Raw genomic sequence first — 24,396 nt, 5'->3', positions numbered from 1 at the left:
CTTTTCAATGACTTTTTGCTTTCTTCATGAATGATATTCTTTACAGTCAGCTCCTGGTCTGGTTTTAGCTTCTGATATTAAGCTTCTCCAGTGTCCCTTCACAGAGAAGTAGTCAATTTGATTTCTGTGTCTTCCACTGGGAGAAGTCCACGTCACATTTTGTGTTGTTGAAAAAGGATATTTTCGGTTTTCCATTTTACTCTTTTGATTTTATTTTTCAAAGCACTTTTACTGGGAGTTCTTACAGCTCTTATCACAATCCATTTATCCACCCATCCATGTGTTGGGTGGGTCAAGCACATTTGTACATATGTTGACATCATCAGTTTCAAAACATTTTCTTTCTACTTGAGCTCTGGGTATCAGCTCATTTTCTCCCCTCTCCCAACCTCCCTTTCTCATGAACCTTTCATAATTTATAAATTACTATTTTTTTCATTTCTCACACCGACTGCTGTCTCCCTTCACCACTTTTCTGTTGTTTGTCCCCCTGGGAAAGGGGTATATGTCAATCAGTCATTGTGATCAGTTCTCCCTTTCTTCCCCCACCTTCCCCCTACCCTGCTAGTATCAATACTCTCATGATTGGTCCCAAAGGGTTTGTCTGTACTGGAGTCCCTGTGTTGCAGCGAGCTCTGATCTGCACCCGTTTGCATGCTCCGGTTTGGGTGGATTTGGCTTTGCAAAAGTCTATCCTGCTATCTCCGGATTCAGTCCTAGTCAATAATTCAAGTCAATATTTTCCAACTGCTGTTCCTTCCTCTCTGTTTCCAAATTTTTATGAATCACCAGTAATTATCAATACATCTTGATTGCACATTTGATCAATTTCTGACTGAAGCCACTACTAGAAATCTTCACTTTCTACATCACTAGCTTTTGTGGTTGATACGTAAATTTACATAATAGCTATACCGATCGCATTTCCTTGTATCAGATAGTTATGATCCCATCACAGCATGTAGTTCATGATGAATTTGGCAATGTATTTTGTTAACAATGACTGTCACACCATTTTATTTGATGTGTTGTTCCCAGCATAGTAAATCATATTATTTTCTGATTCAAAATGGCCAATACCTAGTCCATTTCCTCTCCCTAATGTCTAAGATATCAATCATTATGTATTCACTTCTTATGTAACCCATGTATTTATATATTCCACATATTTATGCATTTCATCTTCATTTCATTTTTGATCACTTGCCATTTTCCTAGATTTGTACTCCGCACATTCCAAGTTCTGATCTTAGACAGATTTTTGCAGCTGTTTCTTCTTTTCTTTCTTCTTTTTTTAAATAACTTTAAGTGTTATTATAGAATATAACTTTTAAAACCTTGATAATTTTCACTTTTTTAAATTAAATCATTTTATTGGGGGCTTGTACAAGTCTTATCACAATCCACATGTACATCCATTGTGTCAGGCACTTTTGTTGCCCTCATCATTCTCAAAACATTTGCTTTCTACTTGAGTCCCTGGTATTCACTCCTCATTTCTCCCCTTCCTCCCTGCTCCTTCCTCCCCCATGAACCCTTGACAATTTATAAATGATTATTAATTTGTTATATCTTACACTGTCCCGTGTCTCCTTTCACCCACTTCTCTGCTGTTTCTTCTTTTCTTGAGCCCTGCCCCATCAGCAAATGAAGATCCCAGAGGCTCCTCTCCCATAACCTGTACCCAGTTCTCAAGAAATCAGCTCCTCCTGACTCACATTTTGAGTGCCCTCTGACCCGTCCCCTGGCACCATCTGTGACAATGGTCTGCTTCCATTCATTAGGCCTCCAGTATCTGACAGCATTTGGATGCTATGTATAAGGTTTTCAGTGGTTTCTTCCTCCGAAATGGAGAGTTGAGTTCTACTTCATTATCTGTTCTTAGTCTGGAAGCTCTGCTGAAACCTGTTCACTTGGAAACTTGAAATACCAGCAACATAGCCTCTGTTATCGGAGCAATATATGAGACGCCACAGTAAGACAAGCTGACAAGCAAGTGGTGGTTTGAATGGTGGTTTGAGTAACTAAAACTAGTAGAAGAAATGATGACCTAGAAGAACTCAACAGAAGAGTTCAAAGGAGGAGGGAATTATGCAATAGTATCATCAAAATTACCTGAAAGTAAATTTTCACGGAAGATAATTTGACAACAGTTGCAACAGTATATGGCCAAGGAGCTGCTAGAAAGTCAAGTCAGACACGGAAGGATGCTTGGAACCCAAGATACCATTGCTGACATCAGGGGATCTTGGCTGAGAACAGAACACACCAGAAAGATGCTTAATTGTGTCTTATTGACTATACTAAGGCATTCAGCCATGTGGACCCAAACAAACTATGGATGACATTGAGAAGAGCGGGGTTCCAGAACACTTCACGATGCTCCTGGGGAACGTGTACGCAGACTCAGAGCAGTCTCTCAAATAGAAAAAGGGAATATTGTATGGTTTAAATCAAGAAAGATATCTATCAGGGTTCTATCCTTTCACCATACTTATTCATTATCATTAAGCAGCTAATCTGAGAATCTGGACTATAGATCTGAACATGGCATCAGAATTAAGGAAGGCTTACAAACAACTTGCGATATGATGACAACACAATTTGCTTGCTGAAAGTGAGGAGGATTTGAAATGCTTGGTGACAAAAATCTAAGACTGCAACCTTTGGTGTGTATGGATTTCAACTCAATGCAAGAAAACAGCAATCCTCACCACTGGGCTAATGGACAACATCTCGATCAATGGAAAAGAGCTTGAACTTGTAAAAGATTTCATTTTGTTTAGGCCCAAAATTATGCAGTCAAGGAATAAAATAGGATATTAGTTTTGGCAAATCTTCAGACAAGACCTTGTAAGCGAGGTGAAGAGCAAGGCTACCACTTTGAGGACTAAAGTGCATGTGACCCAAGCCGTGGTACTTTTAATGGCCTCATAGGCATGTGAAAGTTGCATAATGATAAGGAAGACCAAGAATTGGCACATTGGATTATGGTGTTGAAAGTACCATGGATTGCCAGAAGAACAACCGAAGCTGTCTTGGAGGAAGTATAACCAAAATTCTCTTTAAAACTGAGGATGTACATGCCTTCGTGGCATGTACTTTGGACATGTTATCAGGAGAGACCAGTCCCTGGAGAATGGCATCATATTTCGTAAAGTAAAAGGTCACCAAAGGAGAAGTGGATCCACGGTGAGTCTACATCCTGGCTGTAACAATAGGGTCAGACATCACAACAGCAAGGAGCGCTCTGCCCTGGGCAGTGCTTTGTTCTGTGAGTTGGAACCTGCTTGAGGGCACCTGGCAGCAACAGCTCATTATATAAATCATCGCCTTGCCATTAACTGAAGATACCTTGCTTACAAAAAGTGAAGCCAAGAAAGAGCAGTACGTACTGCCCCTCAACATAACGGAATTTAGTTCCTCACCACTGGACCAATAAGCATTATCATAAGAAACACAGAAACGTGGGACGTTTACAAGGATCCCCAATTACCGCCCATTGAAGCAGCAGTCAAGAAGTCCAACAATGTACGGCATTGGGCAAATCCTCAGCACAAGACCTCTTCAAACTTTGTTTTCTGGTTTCCCCGCAAAATTGTCCTTGTAGGCACCAAGGCGCTCTTGACCCAAGCTGTAGTAATTTTAGTCACATGATGTACACGTGAACGGTGAAGAGAACTGAATATACCACGGGCTTTCAAAGGGGCAACCAAGTGTCTTTGCTACAGGCAAAACAATAAGATAAAAAAGAGAGAGGATGGCGAAACTTCCTCTCATGCCTTTTACACATGTTACCCAGAGGGCCCAGTCGTTGGCAAAAGCATGGTAAATGGAGGGTCAGTAAATGGAGGGTTGGCAATCAGAGAGATGGACTGATACTGTGGGTGCAACAATGAATTCAAACACAGCAATGGTTAGGACAATGGCACATCGCTGAGCAGGGTTGTGTTTTGTGATACATAGGGTCATGTGAGTCACAATGACCTTCACAATACCTCCTAACAACAACAGCTATATTATCATTGGGGTCTCCACTGGTGCAAACAATTCAATGTTTGGCTGCTAACCAAAAGGCTTGCAGTTTGTGTTTACCCCGAGATACATGGCAAGAAACACGCCTTATGAGCTGATAACTTTGCCACTGAAAATCCTGTGGAGCACATTTAACGTTGGTATGTGTGATCACGATGAACCGGAATCAACCTGACAACAACTGGGCTTTTCTTTTCTTTTTGGTAACTAGAGTCTGAGTCGTGCAAATGGTTAATGTTTTCTAACTAGTCAACATTTCTTTCTTTCTTTCATCATTTCATGGGAGCTCTTAGAGCCCTTAACACAACCCGTACACCCACTCAGTGTGTCAAGCACATTTGTACATACATTGCCATCATCATTTTCAAAACATTTTCTTTCTACTTGAGCCTATCAGATCATTGCCCCCTTCGCCACCCTCCCTTCCTCATGAGCCCTTGATAATACATACATTTTTTTCATGTCTTACACCAATCGCTTTCTCCCTTCATCCACTTTTCTGTGGTTTGTCCCCCTGGGAGGGGATTATATGTCTATCATTGTGATCAGTTCTCCCTTTCTCCCCCCACTTTCCCCTTCTCTTCCTGGTATCACTACTTTCATTATTGATCCTAAGGGTTTATCTGTCCTGGATTCCCTGTGTTGCAACTGTACCAGTGTACATGCTCTGGTCTAACCGGATTTGTAAGGTAGAAATGGGGTCATGACAGTGGGGTAAGTGGGTGGGTGGATGGAGCATTAAAGAACTAGAAGAAAATTTATGCTTCGTCAGTGCTATACTGCACCCTCCTGTGAATCTCCACTCTGCCTCCCACCGCATTCATATCAATATGATTTTTTGTTCTGGGTCTTTGATGCCTGATATCTGATCCCATCTACCTTATGATCACACAGGCTGTGTGCTTATTCCATGTGGGCTTTGTTGCTTCTCAGCTAGATGGTCGCTTGTTTATCTTCAAGCCTTTAAGACCCCAGATGCTATATCTTTTGATAGTTGGGCACCATCAGCTTTCTTCACCATGCACCCATTGTGTCTTCAGCAATTGTGTTGGAAGGTGAACATCACAGAATACCAGGTTATTAAAACAAAGTGTTCTTGCATTGAGGGAGTATTTGAGTAGAGGCCCAATGTCTGTCTGCTACCTTAATACTTAACATATAAATATATGCACATTGATCTATTTCCACATATTATATATAAGTATATATAACTATATGTACATATGTGCATGCCTGTATTTAGCCTCTATAAATGTCCTTTGCCTCCTAGTTCTTTCCTCTATTTTCTTTTATTTTCCTCTTGTCCCACTATCATGTTTGACCTTAAATCATCTTTCATTAATTCCTCTTGGCTACATTGCACTTGATCAAGCTCCACCAGGCAACCTGTGCCCGCCTCACCATCGATCTAAATTACTTGTTGTTCTCTTGTCCTTGGGTGTTTGGACTCTCCCTTTCCTTTCCCCTGCCTCCCCCTCTTCTATGTCCCCCCAGGAACCATTGGCCCCATTATTTTCAGATTGTTTATCCCACCTACCTTATGTAGATAGACATGCAAAAACAATAATCAACACAAAAACAAAACAACAAATAAGCAAAAAACAAAACAAAACCAACAACGAAAAGAAAAGCCTATAAATAGTTCCAGGTCTGTTTGTTGACCTTTATGAGTGTTTTTCTGATTGCGTCTGATGGGGTGCCAACATTGCCCTCAAAGTCCAAAAATCCCTAAAAATCATTTGAATCCTAAGAGGTTTCATTTTTATGTATGCCTGAAATCTAAGTTGTGAAGCAAACGAGCTTCTTAGAGTCACCTCCTGGTTTTCTGTTCCTGCTGCCCCATCTCCTCCTATTACCTTTGCTAAGGACCTCCATTCACAACCAAGCCTTCAGGTGCACGTGCAAGCACCAGTCAAAATTCTGATACCTGAGCAGCCCCTGTAACCTACACACCAACTGCTGATAATGGAACTGCGAATCTTGTAGCAGAGTCATGTTCTGGTAGAAAAGGGAAGAGACCGATTTCAAGTCCAGTCATTAAAATCTGCAGTCTTTGGATAAGAAAACATTTGGCAGAGTCTGCTGTGAAACCTATAGAAATTGGTGTCAGAACAGAAAAGACTCCATCCAACAGAGGAGCATTTTGTTCCCTTGGCAACAATGGGCTCAGGTACTAGAAGAATTGTAAGGGTGGCGAAGGAGCAGCATTGTTTCCTTCTGGTGTGCAGAGGGTCGGCACTACAGGTTGTCCCTGACTTGATGGCACCACCAACAAAAACAACTGGGCTGAAGGGAAATGGGGAGCCAGAAGGCTAGCTGGAATTAGATTTGGGGGCCACTAGCCACAGCCAAGGTACTCTGGTTAAGTGTTTGGCTGTGAACCCCAGATTCTGCAATCCACATTCACCAGCATCTCTAAAAAGAAAGGTGTGGTAGTCTGCTTCCATGTGGATTACAGCCTTGGAGACCCGGTAGGATACTTCTTCTCTGTCTCATAGGGTCTACTGATCAAAGCCTACCAGAGAGCAATAGGTGCTTTGTGATTTTTTGATTTTGGTCGGAGTCAGGAAAATAAAAGAGATAGGCAAAGGATAGGAGGTGATGATTTGTGGTAGGCTATGTGACCTGAGTCTACAAAGGGTTTTTGGTAGGAGAACGTTGTGGAGAGATCTGGAGAAGTTTACTAGGCTCAGAATAAGATCTTCCCCTGGGATTTTCTTGGAACATGGCAATACACATTTAAATTGCCTTTAATCATTTTTCATGGCCTGATTGGCAATTTTGAATGTGGTAGCACCTGCAAGGGATCTATTCGGCACAATTTTCCAAAATGCAAATCCGAGCCAACGTTCCTAATCACCCTCCTCTCGTCTCAGCGCACCGAGCCCACGCAGCTCATCAAGTCACCGCAACATTCAGTGACTCTCTGCCGGTGTGTGGCCCCCAGGAGACACTCGGTTACGGGAGGGACAGAACTGTATCTTTCTAATTATTCCTTTAGTCCCGGTGACAGCGCCTGTCAGGAAAATAGGTGCTTGGCATCACCTCTGCAAAGGAAAAACCAAAGACTGCGAAAATCAGATTTCCATGAATGTTACATTGGTTTCAAAGGAACAGCTTGGTGGCCAGCCACCTTTGGTGCTGGGCAAAATGACCCAACAGATGCAGTGGCTCTCACTAAGCACACTGCACTAGACACTGCCCCCCGGGCGCCACAGGTTCCCTGCTCGTTTTGAATTCATTCATTATGCGTGTTGCCCTTTGACTGCGTCCCCAGGAAAGATAAAAGGAAGCAGCAAAGAGATCCAATAAAAATGTGCACAAACAAAATTAACTGTCTTCTTATTGCTGGTCCTTTCAGAGTCTTGTTCAAAAAAAAAGTCATCAAAAGAATTAGTATCCCTTCAGCAATATCTAGCATTTCTGTTAGCTTCTTGAGTATACCACTTTGATTCTTCATTATTTTAAATGGTTGCTAGGTGTCTTTTATTGAGATTTAGTTAGTTGAAGAAAAAAACTGTTTTTATTTTTCTTCCTGGGGTTTATTTCTTTCATATATATTATATATATAATTTATAAGCATTTTGTTTCCTATTAGAGGTTTAAAATTTGCTAAATAACTCACCAAAATAAACTTCTCAAAACCAATTGTAAGTAAAATCAAATGAACTGTCTAATAAAGCAAAATAGCCGAGGAAATGTATGGTTCATACCAAACTAATAAGAGAGGATGTCAAAGTTCCTGTGAAAGTAATTTTAAAAAAATGTAATCTGTTTGTATTTACCGAACAATAGAAGGAAAAATGAAGGATGTAAAAGTTTTGTCAGCGACCAGCATTTCTTATGCATATCATTTTCCTCCGTGCAGTAACAGGAATTTACAGTGGACCAGATGCTGATGAGATGCTTTAAAATGACCATGATTTAAGGTGTTACTGCATTTCATTAGGTTAATTTATAATAATCCTTTGTGCCATCAATAAATTTCCACTATAGCATATAAAAATGTTTTTCTTTTTCTATATTAAAATTTTAAATGAGTTTAAGGAGTGAGAAGAAGGAATTGTTACTTGGCTATCCCTCCCCTGACATTCCAAAACTGGAAACCCTAAACAAACATCAAAAAAATAACATCAGTTTTCCTCTCACTTAGCTTCCTTCTTATAGTTCATCTAAATATACCAAATTCTGTGAATTAAAAATGAACTCTCCAAGAGACGGATCCCCCTTTAGCATAGCAACTTTCTCATAGAAAATTGGAAAATATTCTTGACGCAGCCGGTCATCATTATTTTGGATGAGTCTCACCTCAACCTTGTTCAATCTTAAACTAAATACAGACAATAGCAGGGGCAGAGTACCAAGTAAACAAGGTAAGTGTGTGCTTACTTGTGCTTACTTCCTATTCTGCAGTAAACAATTTAGCATGGGTTTCATCCTTTGGTGTTATCAATAGCATGTGAACTATTCACTGCAAGTAAGGCAGTGATTATCTTGCTTACTGGGTAATCCAACACGAAAGAACATCAATCTCATGATCAGATAAATTATTAATGTACTCTATTTTTTTTTCTCTTTCAAGAAGATACTCTACTTTGATTTAAGTAAAATAATTTAGTCTGCCAACAATTCACATCAAAGAAACAATACATTCAGAAAATATCCCCTTAACTCCCTTTACTCTTGATCAAAACTATAGATGTATTTTCATTAGGAGTTTAAACAGTGACACTGTTTAGGAATCTATGCTCATCGTGATCAGTGACAGGGCAAGCCCAGAGCTAGGAATGCCTATTATCACACTTAATTCAGTGATAGGACAAGCCCAGAGCTAGGAATACCTATTATCACACTTCATTTCATCAGCTCTAAGGTTTAGTATAGTTTGCAAAAGGTATTAAAAATCTATAAGATACATTAAAAAGTAAAAATAAAATATAATAATAAATAAAATTTAAAAAGATACAGGGACACAGTTGAAAGTTCTCCACTGCATCTATACAAGATCGTGCCAATAATGCTCAACATCATAGATCAGACGTCTCAGAGAAAAATAATATATTCTTATTGAATGAACACAGAATGACCCTCATAAATTTGTATTAATGAAACAAGGTCACGTATAAAAACCTACGTTGTAGAAGAATATGTTTGTTGTTGCTATGTGCCAGCAAGTCAGTTCTGACTCACAGTGGCCCTGTGTACAACACAATGAAACAGCGCGCGGTCCTCCGCCGCCCTCACAATTGTTCCGCTGTTTCAGTCCATCTTTGAAGCCACAGCGCCAACCTGTTTTTCAGAGAGTCTTCCTCCTTTTCACTGCCCCGCGACTTTACCAAGCATGATATCTTTCTTCCATGTAAGACTCTCCTGTGATAAGCCTGATGAGTGCTTCTTCCAAGACAGATCTGTTCATTCTTTTCGTAGTACGGTTCTTTCAATATTCTTCACCAGTACTATCATTGAAATGCATCGATTCTTCTTTGGTCTTCCTTATTCGGTGTCCAACATGCATAAGAGGAGACTAAAAAGACCATGGCTTGAGGCAGGTCCACTTTAGACCTCAAAGTATCAAACTCGCTTTTCCGTACTTTAAAGAGGTCTTACGTAGATTTACTCAATGCAATGCTTTGATTTTTTGACTGCTGTTTCCATGAGCATTGATGATGGATTCAAGCAAGATGAAATGCCTGACAACTTCAATTTTTCCTCTGTTTAACATCAGTCTATCTAGTAGTCTAGTTGTGAAATTTTTGGTTTTCTTTACATGTGGGCTGCAATCCTTGCTGAGTCTTTGCTGACTCTTCAGCAAGCAAAGCGGTGTCATCTGCATATTGAAGGTTGTAAATAAGCTTTCTTAGAATCTGATACCACATTCTTCTTCATATAATCCAGATTCTGATTATTTGCTCAGCATAGAGATTCAGTAAGTATGGTGAGAGTATACAAGACGGGTGCATGCCTTTCTTGATTTTCAGGCATGCAGTATTACCTTGATTTCTCTGTTGCTGTTTTTTTCTCTTTTTTCCCCCCACAACTGCCTCTTGATGTATGTACAGGTTCTACATGAGCATAATTAAGTGATCTGAAATTCTCATTATTCTCTCAAACTTTGATATAATCCTCACAATCAAATGCCTTTTCACAGTCAACAAAATACAAATATCTTTCTAATATTCTCTGCTTTCCTCTGAGGTGGATCTGACATCAGCTTGTTGAAACATTTCAATTTGTATTTCATCAATTCCTAGACACTTGCTTTTGACAAATAACTTCGTTGCAGCTTGGGCGTCTTCCTTTAATACTGTTGGTGCTTGATTATATGCTACCCTGTGAAGTGGCTGAATGTCACCTATTATAATAACTCTATGTCCTCCATCTTTTTTGTTGTTGTTGCTTCCAGTATCATTCAATATTTTGCACAAAGAATGTTTCAGTATTGAAAACTGGGACTTGAATTTTTTCCTGTGCTCCTTCAATTCAAGATTTGCTGGGGGTTCTTCCTTTGTTTTTCTAATTCTTTATCTTTGAACATTTTATTATAATATTTGACTTTGTCTTCTCAAGCTTCCCTTTGAAATTTTCTATCCAGCTGTTTGACTTCATCATTTCTTCAATTTGCTTAGCTACAGTTATGAGTAGGGGCAAGTTTCAGAGTCTCTTCTGACATCCACTTTGGCCTTTTCTTTTTTGTCTTCTTATTTTAAGAAGTTTTTTAGCATATAATACAATTTAATCCTTCAATCATATGAATAACAGCTGTGCAATACTTATTATAATCAATTTAAACATGTTCCTAATGAATTCATCGTTGTTAGCTCCCCATTTCCCTCCAGCCTTTCCTGCTATGTCCATAGGTAATTATTGATCCAGTATCCGTCTCCATAAATTTACCTATCCTAGATTTCATATACAGCAAAACATATAAACAGGAAGCAAGCAAGCAAACAAACAAAACTAACAGCAATGACAAAACAAAATTAGAGAAAAACCTCAATTGAAAATAAACCAGAAAATATAAAATAGTGAAGCAAATTTAAAATAGGTCAAAAGGTGATGAAATAATAAGGTGCTACTTTTGAGCCAAACTACATCTGCATAATTGCCTTTGCCTCACATAGCGAAAGACATGGTTTTTGTTTCATTCTTCTACAAATGGAGATTTTATTTTCCCAGCACAATTTATTGAAGAGGGGGAGTCTCCTTTTCCCATTTAATGTTTTTAGTCTTCTGTCTAAAGTCAGTTGCCTGTAGATGGTTGACTACTTCTGGGTTCTCTGCCGTGTTCTATTGGTCTATGTATCTACCATTGTATCAGTATTGGGCTGGTTTGACGACTGTGGCTGGGTAGTAGGTTTTGAGGTCGGGGAGCACGAGGCCTTCTGTTTTGTCCTTCTTTTTGAGCAGTTCTCTGCTTATCCTGCGCTTCTTCCCTCTACAAATGAATTTGATAATCAGTTTTTCCACTTCTTTAAAGAATAAAGTTGGGATCTGGATCAGAATTTTGTTGTATTTGTAGATTGCTTTAGGAAGTATTGATATTTTCATATTAAGTCTTCCTATCCATTGGCATGGTATATTTCTCTATTTGTATAAGTCTCTTTTGGTTTCTTATAATAATATTCTGTAACTTTCTTGGTGGAAGTCCTTTGTTTCTTTCGTTAGAGTTTTCATATATGTCTATGAAACATCTGTCTTCTGTGCGGTACCTAGTGTCCTCTCTGCATAAAATCACAGCGTCTGCTAACTGTGAGGGGGTCTCTTCTGCTTTGCCCAGTTGGATGCTCTGGTTTTCTTTCTGTTGTCTAATGGTCTGGCTAATATTTCCAGCCCAGTGTTGAATACGAGTGGTGAAAGGGGGCATCCTTTTCCAGGTCCCGTCACAGGGAGCATTTTTCATTTTCTCCCCATTTAGCATGCTGTTAGCTGTGTGATCGTCTATGGCCTTTATTATAGTGAGGAATTTCCCTTCTATTCCTTTTTTCTCTCTCAAAGTGTCAGAAAGCATACACTTTTTTATTATCTCCGGATAAGCAAGATTCGTACTTTTTTAATAACTTGTTTCAAACACAACCATCATTAGAATCATAGCATATGGGTAGTTGAGAGACTGGAAGAATTTCAGGGTGGTCGGGAGGTCTCTTACATAATACACCATCTGGGTTATATGAATAAAGTTCTATTTATGAGCCTCTTTTTCTCTCTGACACTCTATTTTGATTACCAGTCAATGTTTCCTTATGCCAGGCAAACTTTATGTTTTCAAGATTTGATGACTTGGCTACAAGTTCTTTGTACTGGCTATTTGCTCAGCACATTGGGCTTGTATTTTGGTGAGAATCTGAAGCTTAATTTCATTTGCACCTGAACCTGTGCTCAGAATCTTGATTTTTAATTTGGTGTCTCTAATCCCGGCGATAATGGCTGTCAGGTTTTTGTCCATAAATTGCTGCAGGCCCTGGTATTTGCTCGAATGGTTGGGGACCTAAAGAGTCAACCCATCTACTATTGTTAGAAATCGAGTTCTTCATGGAAGAGGTCACACTTAGGTTCTTTCTGTGTTCATTTCCAGTGTGACAGCTTTGTGATCTGAGATAATTGAGTGTGGGATCTGAATGGATTTGAATGTGTTGAGGCTTGCTTTGTGCCCTAACACGTGCACTGGAGAAAATTTATACTGGACTGTTGTGAGGTGGATGGAGTGCTCTATCTATGTCCTGGAGGTCTTTCCTGGTGATCTGTCTTTCCTTGTGGAGTGTTGACGGCTCTAGTGATGATTGTCAACTGTTTATTTCTGTTTTCAACTGTGTGAGTGTTTGATTGTATTTCATTGGATACCTATATGTTTATTTTATTTTTTCCTTCCCTTCCCATATATGTTTATTAAGGTTATATTTTCCTGGTGTATTTGAAGAGGACAGAAAAAGACAAGGGGGAAATGGACAAAAAAGTATGCATGTGCAGAGACGAGAGAGATAAAAGAGGCAATAGAGTGGCACGTGGCTGGGGTGTGGGTGCTGGAGGTCTGTTGCTCTGACAGCCTGAATGTGAATGGCTCTGTGCACTCAAATTTTCCCCAAAACAGCTCATGTTTGACTAGAAATGCCCAAATCTACCGGTTTTTACCTGAAAGAATGTGTATTTTCAGGAGGGTGGGTTGCACTGGGAGAGGAAGTGCAAGAGAACTAGAAAAAAAAAGTATTATAATAAAACAACAGAAAAAAACAAATAAAACAACGTAAAACATAGAACCACCCTGTGGGTGGGAGTTCCAGCTCCGTTTTTAGTGTTATTGTGTGTACATTGTGCAACGTGGGGCAGTGGCAGGGGGGACTGGAGTGGGGGTGGTGCTGGAGAAGGAGGAGGAAACTAAAGATGAAACTGTGACTTGGGTACTGAGATAGTTGGCAGTAAGTTGGCCACACCATCTTCTAGCCACACACACACACACACACAGCATCCTCAGAGGCCAGTGAGGTGAGGGGTTTGGCTGACTGGCTTGCCTCAGGGCTGAGAAGAGGGAGCTGTGCTTAGAAATGGCAGGGTGCCCAGAAGCAGCTCCTGCTGCTGGTCACAGGTAAAGAGAAGTCTGTCGGCAGGGTCTGCTGCTCTCCTACTTGAAGCAACTTTGTCTACTTAGCTTTGAAGTTGATTTTATCACTACCAGGAAGTGCAAGATATCCCACCTAGTAGTGGAACCTCTATGGGGGCTGCTGAGGAGATCATCCTGTGGTTGGTATCCAGCAGCTACATGCCACTGTCCATGTTTTCTGTCTTCCTGTAGGATGTTCTTGATGTCATCCCACAGTGCCATGGACCCTCGGTCATTAGTGTTCAATGCATATCATGTGTTTTTGAGATGTTCTTGACATTCAGGTGGGATATACCCAAGGTCATTGTTTTGACTCCCCTGGATGTGTTTTAAATTTCTTCAACTTCAAGATGAATGTACAGATAAGCAATTGATGGCCTGTTCCATAGTTAGCCTCTGGCTTTATTTTAGTTGATTATATTGATTTTCTCTATTGTCTTTTCTCAATTTGTTTTCTGTGTATTCCATCTGGAGACAACCACATCTATAGTTGCCTTTTATGATGATGAAAAAAGTTATTTGCAATGAAGATATCACTGGTCTTGCAAAATTCTATCGTGAAATCATCAGTTTAGTTTCTAACACCAGGGCCACATTTTTCAACTAGTGATCCTTTTATGCTTCCAACTTTTTCATTCCAATTGTCTATTATTATCCATGCACTTTGATGATGCTTGATCAATTTCAGATGGAAGACGATGGCAAATATCCTCAATGTCTTCATCACTAGCTTTAGTGGTGATGCAGTGGTCACCTGCAAGGGTGCCAACTGCAAGGTCAACATTCAAAACCACTGGACACTCTTGGAGAAAGACTGGGCTTTCTATTCCCATCAAGAATTACCGTCTTTGCTCAATCGATGTATGTATGGATTGTGATAAGAGTTGTATGAGCCCCAATAAAAATATTTATTAATTAAAAAAAAAGAATTATGGTCATGGAAATTCACAGAAGCAGTTCTACCCTATCCCATAGTCTCGCTATGAGTAAGCATCAACTTGATCTCAGTGAGTTTGGTCTTTTGGAGCTTTAGTGGTTGGTGTATAAGTTTTAATAATAATGGTATTGATGAAATGTCCTTGTATGCAGATAGATATTATCCTACCATAGACATCTTTGTATTTCAAGATATATCTTGAATTTTTTTTAATGATGAGTGCGATACTGTTCCTCTTTAATCTTTGTGAAACATACTATCTGATCCAAAATGGCCAATACCAATAGTCCATTTCAAGTCACTGACTCCAACAATGGATCTTTATGAATACCATTTAATTTTGGATAATTTTCCTAGATTCATACTTTGTATATTTACGTTCGAATTACTAATAGATGTTTGCAGCTGTTTCTTCCAATTTCCGTTATGCCCCATCAGCAACTGAAGATGTGGAAGGCTTTACTATTGAAGACTTTACTCCACCCAGGCTATTATGGTCAATTCTACTTTGAGAAGCTAGCTCTTCCTCAGTTCTACTGTGAGTGCCTTTTGACCTTAGGAGCTCATCATCTGGCACTATCTCTGACAACGTTCCATTGCAATTCATGAGGTTTTCAGTATTCGACAATCTGCTATTCCTATCCATGAAGTTATCAGTGGCTACTTCCTCTGAGGTGGACAGCCTATTCTTTTTCTTCATAGTCTGTTCTTAGTCTGAAAGCTAAGTTTGGATTAATTAAGCAAGGTCACATATTAAAAGGCTACACTGTAGAAGAATATGCATTTAGAGTGAAGTTATGCTAAAAATACTAAAGTTAAAAATTTATATCTTGAGAAAAGACTTTAGAGAAACTCATTTAATGATAAATAAAACAATTTTTTATCCATTCATCTAAATGTAAATAATAATTCTTTTATGAAAGTATATATTTAAGAAACTTAGACACAGTGATTTATAATATTAAATTCTTCATTATCTAGGAGGAAGTAATATATGAAACTACAAGAACTATCTACCAGTTCCTGCCTTTCAGTAGTCCGGAGTATCAGGACAGTGCTGATTTGCCAAAGCCAGAAGCACGACTTGAAGTCGCCCTGTCTCCTAGCTCTAGTTATTTAAGTTAGTGTATGGTTCCAGTCTCTAACTACTTCTTTTTATCACCCTAGAAAACTTCCGCTTATCCCTCACAGTCCATAAGTCTGTTTGGCCTAACCTGACTTCCCTAGATAAACCTAGCCCTCCTGACACAAATCGTTATATTTCTATTATAATGATTTGAACTTTCCCTCTCTTAGGAGTAGGGTACCAAAGTCAATTCCGAGTGCGTATGCTGATGGGGCAAATCTGAGCCAACATCCACAAGAGGGAGCCATACATCAGGAATCAACGATTGGAAACAAATGCCAGCACCAAGGGAGCAGATTAAAATGGCACCTGGATGAGCACACTAAGATCTGGGAAATGAGAACCGGTTGATACAATAAGGGAACAGAACATTTGCCGCAAATATTGGTGGACATGACGCTCCCATTCACATGGAGCCTTTCTGGTACTGGGCTCTTGAGCTGTGTAATAACGCTGAATCAAGGCTTCTTGTTGAGGGACCATAGCAAGAGTGCAAGGCACCAAGAAGGCTCTAAAGCACTCATCAATTGGTCCACATATGTACAGTAAATGTGTGCCAAGTCCTTTGGCAGGGTCCAGTGGCACAGTGAAGGAGACCCTATACAAGTATCAGGGTGAGAATGTTACTGAGCAAAGAGCAGGGTTAGACAGTGAATGTCTATCAGGCAGCTGATCTGATTATTAAGCTTAAGGAATTGGTGGAACATAAGGATGGACCTCAATCCACAGGCAGAAACAAAAAGTGTTAGTGAACAGATAAGATAACCCTTCAATTCAGAAAACCATCCTGGGAAGATGGGCAGATGTAGCAGCACCTGTCGCGTCCTGGCGAAGTAGAAGGGGGTGGGGGGCAGTTGAGGTGCTTAATCCTGTTCAAAGGAGGAAACAGTATGACTCATGTTTCTTCCCAGACTGTGCAGCACAGTATGTAAAGTAGTCAATAAATATTTATTGAATAATTTAATAAATACGATGATCCTAATTTTAGTATAAGAAGCCCTGGTGACACAATGGTTAAGCACTCATCTGCACCAAAAAGGTTGGTGGTTTGAACTCACCAGCAGCTCTGTAGGAGAAAAGATTTTCAGTCTGGAAAATCATATGGGACAGTTTTACTCTGTTATATTTAATTTCTATCAGGAGCAATAATTTCAATGGCAACTAATAATAATACATCCACCCCTTCTTTATGAATATGGTTAGGATCCAAAAGACCAAGTCTTTATGAGACAACCAGCATTACACAAAAATAGAAGAGGTTCACAGAAGTTCACAAAATGGAGGATGACTACGTCATGACATGATTGCTCAATTACTTCACTACACAATTTACAAACCACTGAGAATGGTTGTCCTAATCCAATTAGCAATAAATTTATCACCACATACATTGTTGCTAAGCCTCCCTAGCACCTCAGTTTCATTACTCTCAGACATTTACCATTAATGTGCAAATGAGGTGGTAAATTTCTTAATAATATTGTAAGTGTAAGAAGGCATGTAACAAGAGAGTCCACAAATGCACCTTTTAAATATATATTTTATTGTGACTTGAGTGAAAACTTAGAGAAAATTTATTTTCCATCCAACGATTGAGACACATATTTTGTGACATTGATGGCAATCCTCACAATGTAACAGCACTCTGCTCACTTCCTCTTGTGTTTCCTAGCTCCATTTGGCCTTCTTTCTTGTATTCTGAACTTTGGACCTGAGAAAATAATACTCGTTTGTTCTCAAATGCCTGCTTGCTCTAAAGCGTGCGTATCTCCCTGGTCTTATTGCTGTTCACTTTCTGGTCCTGTCTAATGTTTGGCTGAAGGTTGGACCACAGGGGTGAGCTCACTCCCAAACTTGAAGAGTATCTAAGGATTATAATCTTGGAGGTTCTGCAAATCTCAATCAGACCATAGTCCTGTACTTTTAACATAGTTTAAATTAAATAGTCTGACCTATGAGGATTATTTTATAAACAACCATTCTCAGAACATTTTCTTCTTAATGTACCCCATATCCCGTTCTGATCCACCTGCCTCTGCCTAATTATTTTGTAGGGTTTTTGTTTTTGTAAGTGTTTGGAACCAAAAAAGAGAAAAGGACTAAAGCTAAACAATCGAGCTGAATATCTGGGGGAGAAATAGTACAGAAGACTTGATGGGTGAAGCAGTTTCTGGGTTCTTATTTTTATTTGGCTGTTTAGCCCTTTTTCTGTTACCGAAGACATAGCAAAACCCAGCCAGCCATCATTTCATTTTACAAGTAGAGAAGAAACCTAAGTAGTGATATAGATCAAAGCTAGATAAAATAGTATTTGGTTTTTCTGTTGTTGGTGTTGAAGTCTCAAAGGCTCTCACGTCATAGAGGAAGTGGCGTGTTGGGACAGCAAGGCCACCTGATGCTGTGAAGCACGTATGATCTTCCTCTTGACAGGCTCACAAACGTGGGTGTGGCACGCTTCATCCTTCCCCAGTTTGGCTCAGCCAAGTCCTTGGCTGTGCTTCTGAGAATTTGTCACCTCGATTTTCCTTTCCGTTGGTGGATGTTCCATGCGGAAGTTCAGTCAGGGTCAGGAAGGCTTGTTTGCTCTCCCCCATCAATGGATTTACTCTACAAGCCAATGTCCTGCCAAGTGGAAGGAAATCCTCATTGTCTGTTCACACTTCAGCTTCCCTAACGTAAGTGCTATCTTAAGAATTGTTATTAAAAGTAAACTTAATTCACATATTTTTTGTTTTGTTTTTTCCTGGATGATGATGGGATCAAGGCTTGAATCTATAAAAAGTTTGTGAGAATTTCTGGGAATATAAGGTGTTTGTCAGGATTGACGGTAGTCCATTAAAGGTGTCTTACTCCTTTTTAACTCTGATAATCTCTAAGGATCTTACGTGAGTTGCCCTAAACTTGATCGCATAAATGCTTTGGGGTAGAACTTTCTGAAGAGTAAAATGTTAGTATGCTTCAGTTTGTGATCCGTTGTGTGTCAGGATTATTAAAAATGATTCATCCTCAGGTTGCAATCAACCTTTATCCATTTCTTCAGTGAGCTAAAAGAATGTCAAATATTAAGTTAAAAAAACAGTATTTCAAAAATATATATATTTGGAATTGTTAGGAAAATAGATCAGAAAAATGGTATCGGGGGGAAATTACCCATGGGAACAGAATCAGAAAAGAACAGTGTGAAAACGGCCGTAAGGTGCGGTGCTGTGCTCGCTGGGAGCACTGGCACAAGAAGAAGCTAAAGCTGCCCGTAAGATGAGTAGGTTGAAAACTTTGACTTTCTACTCCCCAAAGTTGACAGGCCACGTTAAAGAAATTTCTAGGCCACTGCATACCCCCTCTCCCCAAAGCGCACAAGTAGTAAGACATGTTTCATATTAAAGTGACAGACTAGTTGAGGGACATGTGTTTCCAAATAGACTTAAAATTTTAGCTTATTTCACAGCATTTGGCTTTTATTCTCAACTTAAAACAGAATAAAAGCACAGCTTTGGGATTTTTTTTTTTTAGCTGGAGACTTCACTTACATCTTCAGAATGCATTAATTAAGCTAGTTTTGACTTTCCTTTTTTAGTTTCTTTATTTTCATTGAACTAAGGAAAGGCATTCATCTCTTCTTTTCTCTTGCAATCTTTTTGTTGTTTAGTCCGATAAAGCTACACACAGCTTACCGCCTCGCAAGAGAAGAAGTGCTACTGAAAAACCCAGACTCTTGCTAAGTGCACTGGCATTCTCAGAAAACCAGAGAGATGCAAGTTGTTTGATTAAGAACTGTGCACCTCTTAGCATTGAATGATGACCCCCCGACTCGCTACACCACACCGTCTCGGTGTCTAATTCCTGTATTCTTTCACCCAGGTGAGATATGGTCATCGGTAGAAATTTGAAGACAGCAAAATAAACCTGTTTATCAGTTAAATTAGAAGGACTATAACTATGGGGGTTTTATTTCTCTGGACTAGCTAAAGCTCCAAAAATTAATATTAAGTAAAAATTGAAAAAGAATTTGAAACCCATATGTATTTCACATTCTTGAGTAGTTCATCAAAGTTATGGCTGGTCACCACCCAAAAAGTTCAAAGTGCTTCCTGCTTAGTAGAGAGAGACCTGATGCTCTGTCTAATCATGCTTAAAAAGACTAATTTTACGGAAACTGACCCCCACCTCCAACCAAGAGTTGAAAGGGGAAAACCCTGGTTGCTGAGTGGAAAAAATTGTGTATCAATACTAAATATGACTACAAAATATTGGTATACCTTATACCCAAAGCAGTACCACTGAAATTGGTATAAGAAGTGGTTATTTTACAAGCTAATCACATATTTTATCAAACTATCAGTCTTACATAACACAAAAATGTGCACGTTTTAAAACAGTGACTCATAACCACCTGCTAGTTCTAAAATTCCAGGGATCTGCATTCCTATTAATCAAAGTTAATCATCTCCTCTAGATCTCTGTTTTCACTCTATGCCTTTGTCTACCAAAACACATTACTAAGCCCTTAAAGCTCTGAACCTCTACAGCTCATCACATAATAAAAGCCGGTCACCTGATGTTCAGGGCTGATGCTGTGAAAACACATGGATCTCAAGACCATGACAACCCGGGTCAGCAGTGAACACATTGATGAAGTACAATAGCTGGTTTAGAGAGTGATTCCAGTTACCCACTGAGCACTAGGCATCTTCTAGTTGTTCCATTGTTAAAGTTTTATTTAATTTGTTTGCCCATAAACTGAGTGGGCACAAAGAGGAGACAATAAAATCATTAGTGGATCTCTTCATCTAAAATAAAAACTCCCATTATTTAAATAACAAAATTAATTTTAAGTTTAATATTGATTCAGTTTTTACTTTGAATAATTCATATGTAGTGAAACTTTGAACTGTAATAGATAACCCTCACACCACTTAAAAATGGCTAAAATGCTTTATATCAAAGGCTTTTAATTGTCCTAATAGTCTAGATTCTTTGAAAAGAAAAGAAAAAGGGAGTCCAAAATGGTCAAATAAAATTATACCCCCATCAAAGATTAAAATTAGACTATCATCAAAGTGAAAGCTACCATGCAATTTTTCAAAACAAAATAATCAAATGGGCTAGTAGGACAGCTTATCTAGATCAGACACCAGAAGGCATCTTGCTCCAGCTCTCAAAGGACAGAAGGGACTGCTGGAACGCAGGCAGGTTAATGGATGTAGAGGAAACCAGAGGTCAGTAAGTGGAAAGGGCTACATGATGATCCCTGTTCTCTTCTCTTTCCATGTAGAATAAAGTTCACAGTCATCACCCCCACCTTTCTTTTTTATCTTGTTCCAAGTGTCTAACCTCTATGCTTCTTCTGAGGCATCTGGCTTTCTTAGTAACTATTAAATCTGTAAAATAATCTCTTAAACTAGTGTGTGGCCTTAAATCAAAGTGTGTGTCTATGCCATATGAATAGATTTTGCCTAGCACAATAGCTTTATGATAAAATTGGTTTGGAAAAGACTGTTAAACAGATTTCTTTCCTTTAGGATGTTTACAGGTCTTTAAAAGGCTGCACTGAAAATCTACAAGGGAGCCGGTTACATGCTAGGCTGCTAAACATTAAGGTCAGTTGTTTGAAACCACCAGACCTCCACGGGATAAAGATGGAGCCATCCACTTCCGGCAAAAGTTACAGTCTCTGAAACTCACAGGGGCAGTCCTACCCTGTCCTACAGGGTCAACTTTGGCTCAATGGCAGTGTGTTGAGTGAGTTCAAATCTACAGATGTACATATACCAGCCTTATTTATGGCTTATATTTGCAGTGTGTGTATATCAAATCAAACCCACTGGTATCAATCCGTTCTAACTCATACCTCTATATGAGTTAGAATACATATTTATAAATAAATATTTTATATAGTTATATTTTTGTTTAATATATACATTAAACAAAAAGCTTTAATAGACTCTAAGAAGCCCTGGTGGTGGCATGATGTATACTTTGGACTGCTAACTGAAAGGTCAGCAGTTTTAACCCACCAGCCGCTCCATGGAAGAAACATGGTTCAGTCTGCCCTACAAAGATTCATGGTCTTGGAAATCGAAAGGGGCAGTTCTGTTCCAATCTATAGGAGCAATGTGAACATGAATCAACTTAATGGCAAGGGGCTTGACTGTGGTTTACACTAGATGCTATGACATAATAAAACAAAATTTAAAAAGCCATTTTATTGGGGGGTTGTACAACTCTTATCACAATCCATACATACATCCATTGTGTCAAGCACATTTGTACATTTGTTGCCATCATCATTCTCAAAACATTTGCTTTCTATTTGAGCCCTTGGTATCAGCTCCTCATTTTTTCCCTCCTACCCCACCCCACCCTGCCTCCCTCACAAACCCTTGATAATTTATAAATTATTATTATTTTGTCATGTCTTACACTGTCCGATGTCTCACTTCACCCACTCTTCTGTTGTCTGTCCCCCAGGGAGGGGCTTATATGTAGATCATTGTGATTGGTTCCCTCTTTCTACCCTACCTTCACTCCACCCTCCCAGTATCACCACTCTCGCCACTGGTCCTGCGGGGTTCATCTATCCTGGATTTGGGGTGTTTCTAGTTCTTATCTGTGTCAGTATACATCCCCTGGTCTAGCTGGATTTGTAAGGTAAAATTGGGATCATGATAGTGGGCTGGGAGAGGGGAGAGGCAGGAGGAAGCATTTTAGGAACTAGAGGAAAGTTGTATGTTTCATTGTTGCTACACCACTTTGAGGGCCTCATCATCTCCCTGAGACCTTCCTGTAAGGGATGTCCAGTTGCCTACAGATGGGCTTTGGGTCCCCACTCCACACTCCCCCTCATTCACAATGATATGATTTTTTGTTCTTTGATGCCTCATACCTGATCCCATCAACACCTCGTGACTACACAGGTTGATGTGCTTCTTCCATGTGGGCTTTGTGGCTTCTGAGCTAGATGGCCACTCTTTTCTTCAAGCCTTTAAGACTCCCAGACACTATATCTTTGATAGCCAGGCACCATCAGCTTTCTTCACCACATTTGCTTATGTATCGGCTTTGCCTTTGGCGTTTCGGGAAGGTGAGCATCATGGAATGCAAGTTTAATAGAACAAAGTGTTCTTGTGGTGGGGAAGTACTTGAGTGGAGGCTCAATGTCCATCTACTATCTTAATACTAAACCTGTAAATATATGCACATAGATCTATTTGTCCATCAACATATATATATTTACATATGTACATGCCTATATTTAGAGCTCTATAAATGTCCTTTGCCTCCTAGTTCTTTCCTCTAGTTCCTTTTACTTTCCTCTTGTCCCACTATCATGCTCAACCTTCATTTGGGTTTCAGTAGTTCTTCTTGGTGACATTGGCCTTGATCAAGCCCTACCAGGCCTCTTATACCCTCCTCGCCAGCAATTTTAGATCACTTGTTGTTCCCTTGTCCCTGGTTTTGTTAACGCCCACTTTCTTTCCCCTGCCTCACCTTTTCCCATGACCCCCAGAACTGTCCATCCTGTTGTTTTCTCCTCCAGATTGTTTTCCCCACCTATCTTATCTAAATAGACCTGCAGAGATAATAATATGCACAAAAACAAGACAGAGCAAAACAAAGCAACAAAAGAAAACAACAACAAACTAATGACAAAAAAAAGAAAAGCCTGTAAATAGTTCAAGATCTGTTTGTTGATCTTTGAGTCTTTTCTGATAGATTTTTATCATATGCCACGCCCTGGCCCCAAAGACTATTTTGTGGTATTCCCTTGGGAATTCCTTGCTCTCTTCCCCTTGCTGTTGTGTTCATTCTCTTAGTGTTTTGCCTCGGTGTGGCGGCGTCAGATCTGGCCCAATTCCCACACTGTGTCTCCAGTGTTGCCCCGTAGAACTAGGAGTCAGTGAGGGATGTCATGTCTCGTAGTGGGGCTGGCCCTCTGTTCCTCTCTGGGCATTGGCTACTCTGAGCAGGGTTATCGTCCTCAAGGCTTGGTGGGCTAGGATGTGCTCCACTCTCTCTTCTTTCCCCTTCATTTGCTCCCATGTGCTTTGATCAGACCTGTCCCTCTCCCTGAGTTGTAGCTTCATTGCTGTCCTCAGAAGTAAAATCTTCTGTAGGGAGGGGTGGCTGTCCATGTAGTTGGGATTGGGGCTGGCCCCTCAGACTTAAAAAAAAAAATTTGAGAACCTTGTGACATAAGTTAATTCCTATTACATTTAGCTTAGAAAGTGTCCCATAAATTTAGTATTTTTTATAATTATAAATAAGATGAATGACCACTTTAAAAATTTGCAAGGTGCAGTAGAAAGTGAATTTGATCTCTATTTATGCTTGCCAAAGATAAAAAAGTTATCCAGGATATTTATATTATAAAACTGATCTTTAGATTAAAAAGACTTTAAGATGTGAAACAATTAAAATCTAACATAGCATTTAGACATTCTAAGTGAGATACTGAGGGGGAAGGGGGAGCAGATGGACTCCACCGACTACCATCAGATCACTCACATTCGTACCTGCTGGCTTGTAAAGCCAACCCTCATAATGGAAGTGCCATCCATTGAACACTTGCTTCATGCTAAACTGTACTTAGCGCCTGGCCTTCTTCACAGCAAGGGGTACTCTGTCACAATTCGATCTAAACTGGTCTGGCTTCGGAGTTTACACTATTGACCTCACCATATCACCACAATCCATCTTCATGAATAA

Source organism: Tenrec ecaudatus, chromosome 1, assembly GCF_050624435.1.
Source record: "Tenrec ecaudatus isolate mTenEca1 chromosome 1, mTenEca1.hap1, whole genome shotgun sequence".
Classification (NCBI taxonomy): Eukaryota; Metazoa; Chordata; class Mammalia; order Afrosoricida; family Tenrecidae; genus Tenrec; species Tenrec ecaudatus.
The sequence above is the reverse complement of the archived record's forward strand: the minus strand, read 5'-3'. Positions refer to the sequence as shown.